Genomic DNA, 6,127 nt, shown 5'->3' on the forward strand with positions numbered 1-6,127 from the left:
TCTAACTAGAATGTAAATAATTCCTTCATGGCCAGGAATCTGATATTCCAAGATGGCTTCACACTTCGTCTTGGATCACAGGTATTAAAAAGTATTACAGTCCTTTGAAGAAAGGGAACAAAGAAGAAGCTGACTTTCCCTTTGTTACAGGACTGCTGAGATCTCTTTTGGAAATTATAACTTTTTGAGTCTGACAACTGGTGAAAGCAGTGCAGAAAATTAAGAATGAATTTATTTCATGACAGCACAGCCATAAATCCTAATTGTAAAAACTTCTAACAACCTCTTTTAACTATCCCCGAGTCCCGTTTCTAGGAACACAGAATCAAATGCCAACCTCAAATGCTTCAGTTAGAAGAAGTGAGGCTTTAAGAGCTGTTTCTCATTTCCCACCACCTCCCACTCTGAACACTGGGCTTATTTAATTATGGCCATCCCTGAGCATCCTTTACTTTCTTGAAAGGATATATTGACCTCTTTTCTGACTGATGCTGGAAAGGGCTCATGTCTTTATTGTTGCGGATAACTCTTTTGCAGCTAACATTAAAAGAAACCTGGATTAGAATTCACCAAAGGAAGAGCAAAAGAATAAAACATGAAATGCAGAAAGAACTCCTCCGGGTGCTTCAGCAATGATGTGCCTGCCAGAGGGTATTGTGGGAGATCTAGGTGCAGGTGAGAGAGACTGCTAACCTTACACTTTGGCAGGAGCAGGGAGTATAATAGAGGTGATGCCCTCAATCTCCAACGGAAAGGGTTTTCAACAGCATTCTTCACAAGCACCCTCTGTGGAACAAGTATCAAGTGGGAATTTCAAAAGCATCCAAGTGCTAGTTCAGTGGCAAGAATGGATTGAACAATCAGAGCTTGGCATGTTGGAGGGCACAAAAATGGAATTTAATCAGCAAGGATGGCAGCTCAGAGGTGAAGCAGTGGCTTGAAAGCTTTTTGTTTGGTGTTCAGAACACTCCAAATGTGGAGAAACTGTTTTAAAGAAACAACTGTGTCTGCAACTTTGTCTTTTTAGAGATGGGAAGTAACTAGTTAGAATCACAGAATCACAGAGTAAGAAGAGATCCCAAGGACCATCCAGTAAACCCCACTGCCATGCAGAAATACACAATCAAAGCACTCCCAACAGATAACCATCCAGCCTGTTTTAAAACTTCCAAAGAAAGAGTCTCCACACACTGTGAGGCAGCATATCCAACTGTTGAATACTTACTGACAGGAAGATCGTCCTAATATTGAAGGATCTCTTTTCCTATAGATAGAATCCCTTGTTCCATGCCCTAGTGACTAGTCTTTGGAGCAGCAGAAAACAAGCTTGCCGCTTCTTCAATATGGCATACTTTCAAACATTTATACATGGTCATCATGCCACCCCTTAATCCTCTTTCTCCAGGCTACATATACACAACACAACTCCCTAAGTCACTTCTAATAGGACATGGTTTCCTGACCTTTCACCATTTTGGTCGTCCTCCTCTGAACACACTCCAGCTTGTCCACATCCTTCTTGAATTGTGGTGTCCAGAACTGGACACGGTATTCCAGGTGAGGCCTGGCAAAGCAGAATAGAGTGGCAGTCTTACTAGACATTATGTTCCTTTTTACACAGGCTAGAATCACATTGGCTTTTATAGATACTACATCACACTGTTGACTCATGTTCAGCTTTTGACCTACTAAGACTCCTAGATTCCTTTCACATGTACTTTGTCAAGTCAGGTGTCACCCATCCTGTATCTGTGCATTTCATTTTTACTGCCTAAGTGTAGTATCCTATGTTTCGCTCTGTGAAAATTCATTTTGTTAGCTTTGGCCCAGCTTTCTAATCTATTAAGGTCATTTTGAATTTTGATCCTATCATCTGGTGTCATCTGCAAATTTGATAAGTGTGTCCTCTAGTCCATGATCCAAGTCATTTATAAAGATGTTGAATAGCACTGAGGCCCAGGACAGAACCCTGTGTCACCCCACTTGTTACTTCTCTCAGCCAATTACAAATTCATGTAACAATAGCACTGTCTTAGCCCACATTTTGCTAGCTTATTTGCAAGGATATCATGGTGGACCTTGTTGAATGCTTTATTGAAATCAAGATATGCTACAGAAAGAACTTCCTGATAGTAGGAGCTGTTTGACAGTGGGGAGTCCCCTTCTTTGAGAGTTTTTAAACAGAGGCTGGATGGCCATCTGTTGGGAGTACTTTGACTGTGTATTCCTGCATGGCAGGGGGTGGACTGGATAGCCTTGTGGTCTCTTCCAACTCTATAATTCTGTGACTCTATGATTTTGTATATCCAACACATTCCTTTCACCTACCAACTTGTAACTTGTACAAAAGAGAGATAAGATTAGTCTGGAATGACTTGTTTTTGAGAAATCCATGTTGAGTTCATTCTGCGCTTCATCTTGTCATTCTCCCTACACGTCCTGGCTATTTGTTTCATTTCTTCTTTGGAGATTCCTCCCTTTTCCATTTCTTGTACATGTATATTTTAATTCTTAGTTCAGTTGAAAGTTCTTTAGATATCCATCCTGTAGACACCTCCTTGCTGGAACTATCTGAAATTGTTCCTGAATTTCATCTGATTTTTGAGTAACAAAGAACCAATTGCATAAATTGTTCCTTTTTCTGATAAAATATGACTACATGACATTAAAACTGTAACAAAATAAGGAATGATGTTTGTTTTGTTTTCTAGTTAGTATTTAAGAGGGATATATACACTGAATAGTGGAGGAGGAATATCACACCCTTCACGTACTGGTTTGTACTGTTCCTCAGATTGCTACCTTTTTCCTATTTGTGGGTGTTGACACAATGACAGGTGAAGAGGAAGGGTACCACAGGGCAGTGGCTTTTAGCATTCATATCTCCCCACACACACACCCACCCACCCACCCCCGGAATTAATTATTTCATTACTTTTGAGAAACTGGTAAATAGTTACTGTACTTTGTAAAAATTGGTATTATAATTAAAAATATTTATGGGACCTTAGCACTATAACTTGACCTATATATTTTTTGAAGTGGTTTCCTAAGCACTTATCTATCATAAATATTCCACCCATCCTTTCCATTCTTACATTGAGCTTTGGAGTCATGCTGTCAGCTGGAATCTTGTTGATTTACTTCATATGTGTATGTTCCCCTATGGAAAGGGTTGGGCACTTTTTCCCAATGCACAATGTCCACATAAAGTTCAATATTGTGGAAGCTCAATTGTGCATACAGTGCCATTGTATATGAGTATGTACTTCCTTGGCTGATGCATGTCCATCTGCATCTGCTGAAATTGGTGGTAGTGCTCCTTTGGCAGCAGTGTTGCCATTCAACACAAGGCTTATATATCAATCAATGGATAACTGCACATGGGGGAATTTATGCTGCGGAAATCCTACACAGAATCACAGCTTCTAGGTTCCCCTTTGTAGAATGTTGCCAAGGATATTAACTATTTTACTTTTTATTGTAATGTCATTTATTATATAGTCATTTATTCCTTCAATTTTTATGCGGCCACTCAACAGCTCACACATGTCTACAAAAAGGCCCCCATTTTGTAACTGCTTCAGAACAGCTTTATTGACACACACTAAATGTAGTGAATTGGTAGAAATTGGCCACATCAGGGTTAACATGGAAACAACTGTTGGGGAGGCAGGAATTAGATTCATAGGCTGCAATAATAATCAGAGTCAAATCTGTCATAGCCTGCAATAATAATATTTCACATCCCAAGAATTTCTGGGAGAGAAGATTTCATTCCATCTGCATTTTTAGCAAGGTAATCTGATTTTCACTTCCCACATTTAATACATGGATCCAACAAGAGTCATCCTTTCACACTTCTGTGAATGTTGTGATACAGTTCCCATCTCAGTTCAAAATGGATACAGAAATGTCAATTTTAGGGTAAAACAGATTTGCAGGTGGATTTTAAAGTAAAATGTGCACAAAATGAAAAAGCATTTCAAAAAGGATTCTCTGTGTGTATGTATGAAACTGCTGACTGATATGGAAACATAACAGAACTGATTTAAGAACTTCAGAAAATAAGAGCAGTGCTGGATCAGTCCAAGGACTTATGTAGCCCCTCATTCTATTTTCTAGTGGTCAGATACCTATTAGAGGTACACATGCAAGATATGAGGGCAATACCTCTCTCCAATACTCCTGTCCAGTCGATATACATAAAGACATTGTTTCTAATAATAGAGGAATAATATATAACCATTATGTCTATTTGCCACTGATAGTCTTGGCCTTTCATGTACAAATAAATATAGAAATGATGCGAACCAGAAATAGAATGATAGGTTCACCTCAATTTGAAATGTGCAATCTCCACTGTGATATGTTATTCCTTTTTCCTGTCTTCAGTTTGTGTGCTGTGCTGCCTTTAATTTAAAACCTATCCTAGCTAATGAATGAGAGTGTTTGCTCAAAAACATATTATAATCAATGCAACCACTAAAATATGATCATTGTCCACCCTGTCCTTTCATGAAATGTGCAATTATCGTGTAGGAAGCAGGTGAAAACATCAAAACATACCTCCTAAAGGAGATAACAAGCCTTAATTCAGAATGTTTACAAGCAAGAGGAATCATATTAACTGCAGATGTTAATTTAGCATAACAAGACAAGTATGTCACTAACTACTTGTTCTTTTTAAAAGGGAAGTGTTTTAAATAATTATTTTAACTGCAGGTGTTGGTATTGTCTCAGCAGGAACAAAAGTGTCATTTGTAACAATCCCATCTTCATCAGCTGTGTTTATACAAAACACCCCCCCTTCCCATTCTGTTGATGCTCTTTTCTTGCTGTTCTCTCAGAGCTGTGCATTTATTTACAGTGAAAATGAAAACCTTGGATAAAAATATGCATTAGACCTGGAAGTCTTTTCCCTTAATTAGTGAAACAAAAGGATGCAACCCTCCATGCTCTACACATTTAGAAGCAAAGCAAGAAAAGATTATTTTCTGTGTATAGCACATTTTATCTAGTTGTTATCTCCAGAAACAAAGGGTATTGTGATGGTGGATTAGAGCTATGTCTGTCATATTTCCTCTAAAAATGAGCATGGGCAGAAGACACATGGTAGTGCTTAAAAATCTCAGTATTCCACTGGCAAAAAGGTTATGTGCACTCCCCAAACATGTGGTTAACAGCCCAGTGGTGCTTCTGCTGCCATTAAAACAATCTGATCACTCAAAGCTCACCTACAGATTAAGGCGGCAGGTTAAGGTCAAGATCCTATTGAATACCAACATCATAGAGATCCCTGCTGGCACAGTAGGACAGGATCACCTTTGCTTTGTATTGTTCATGCAGCAATCCCCATTCCAAAGATGCAGTTCAGATGCCTTATTATGCATGTAGTGAAAATGTCAAACCACTCACACTACAAACCATTGTACAAATGGATTGACTTAATAGGATCTGACCTCATGTGTTTGTAAGTGCACATGACCATCTTAATCTCAACCCTAACAAGGAGTGGTAATTGCAATGTCTGAAGTGGCATACAAGAAACGTCTTCTAGACAGTATTTTTTAGACACTTGTCAGTATTTTTTATCAGTCATATGCCAGGTTAAGTCTCATGCCTGCCACAAACGCAGATGCCAACTCTGCCCAGATTTCTATTCAGGAAATGTCATCACAGGACCTAATGACATCACCCACAAAATTAAAGGGACTTTCACTTGCTCATCCTCTATTTTTTATTTATTTATAAATACATCTTACAATACAAACATCTAAAATCTTCTATCCAAATCGAACCTACATTAACATATCACCTATATACATAACACAAAAACAAAAATACATTATTCCATTCAGTCACATACATCTAACATAAAACATAAGACACTGTGATTTCCCTTGGTCAATCCTTGAACCGTTTCATTTTTCATTATTCCTGCATATCTTCAATTTCCTTTCATCTTTCTGTTTTCTCTTCACATGAACACATTGTTTCTACTCCTTATTACAAATTTAACTTCCATTATTTTCCATACTTCCATACTCATCTATCTTTTATCTAATTTTATCAATTTTTCCTCGTTACTTTTAAATTTCATTTTGTATGTTTGGCCATTTTTTCC

At 38.1% G+C, this 6,127-nt stretch overlaps 1 long non-coding RNA gene across 2 annotated transcripts in view; it reads right to left on the reverse strand.

Moving 5' to 3' along the window:
- LOC121919673 overlaps positions 1–6,127 on the reverse strand; it is a 218,005-nt gene that overhangs the window by 49,623 nt on the left and 162,255 nt on the right. Inside the window, exon 1 of one of the 2 annotated variants that reach the window (XR_006101550.1) lies at positions 1,464–1,503. The exons of the other annotated variant lie outside the window; for it this stretch is intronic. This is a non-coding gene — a long non-coding RNA (uncharacterized LOC121919673). Of the gene's footprint in view, positions 1–1,463; positions 1,504–6,127 lie in introns of those variants that run through there. 2 annotated transcript variants of the gene reach the window in all.

The sequence above is a fragment of the Sceloporus undulatus genome, chromosome 1, assembly GCF_019175285.1.
Source record: "Sceloporus undulatus isolate JIND9_A2432 ecotype Alabama chromosome 1, SceUnd_v1.1, whole genome shotgun sequence".
NCBI lineage: Eukaryota > Metazoa > Chordata > Lepidosauria > Squamata > Phrynosomatidae > Sceloporus > Sceloporus undulatus.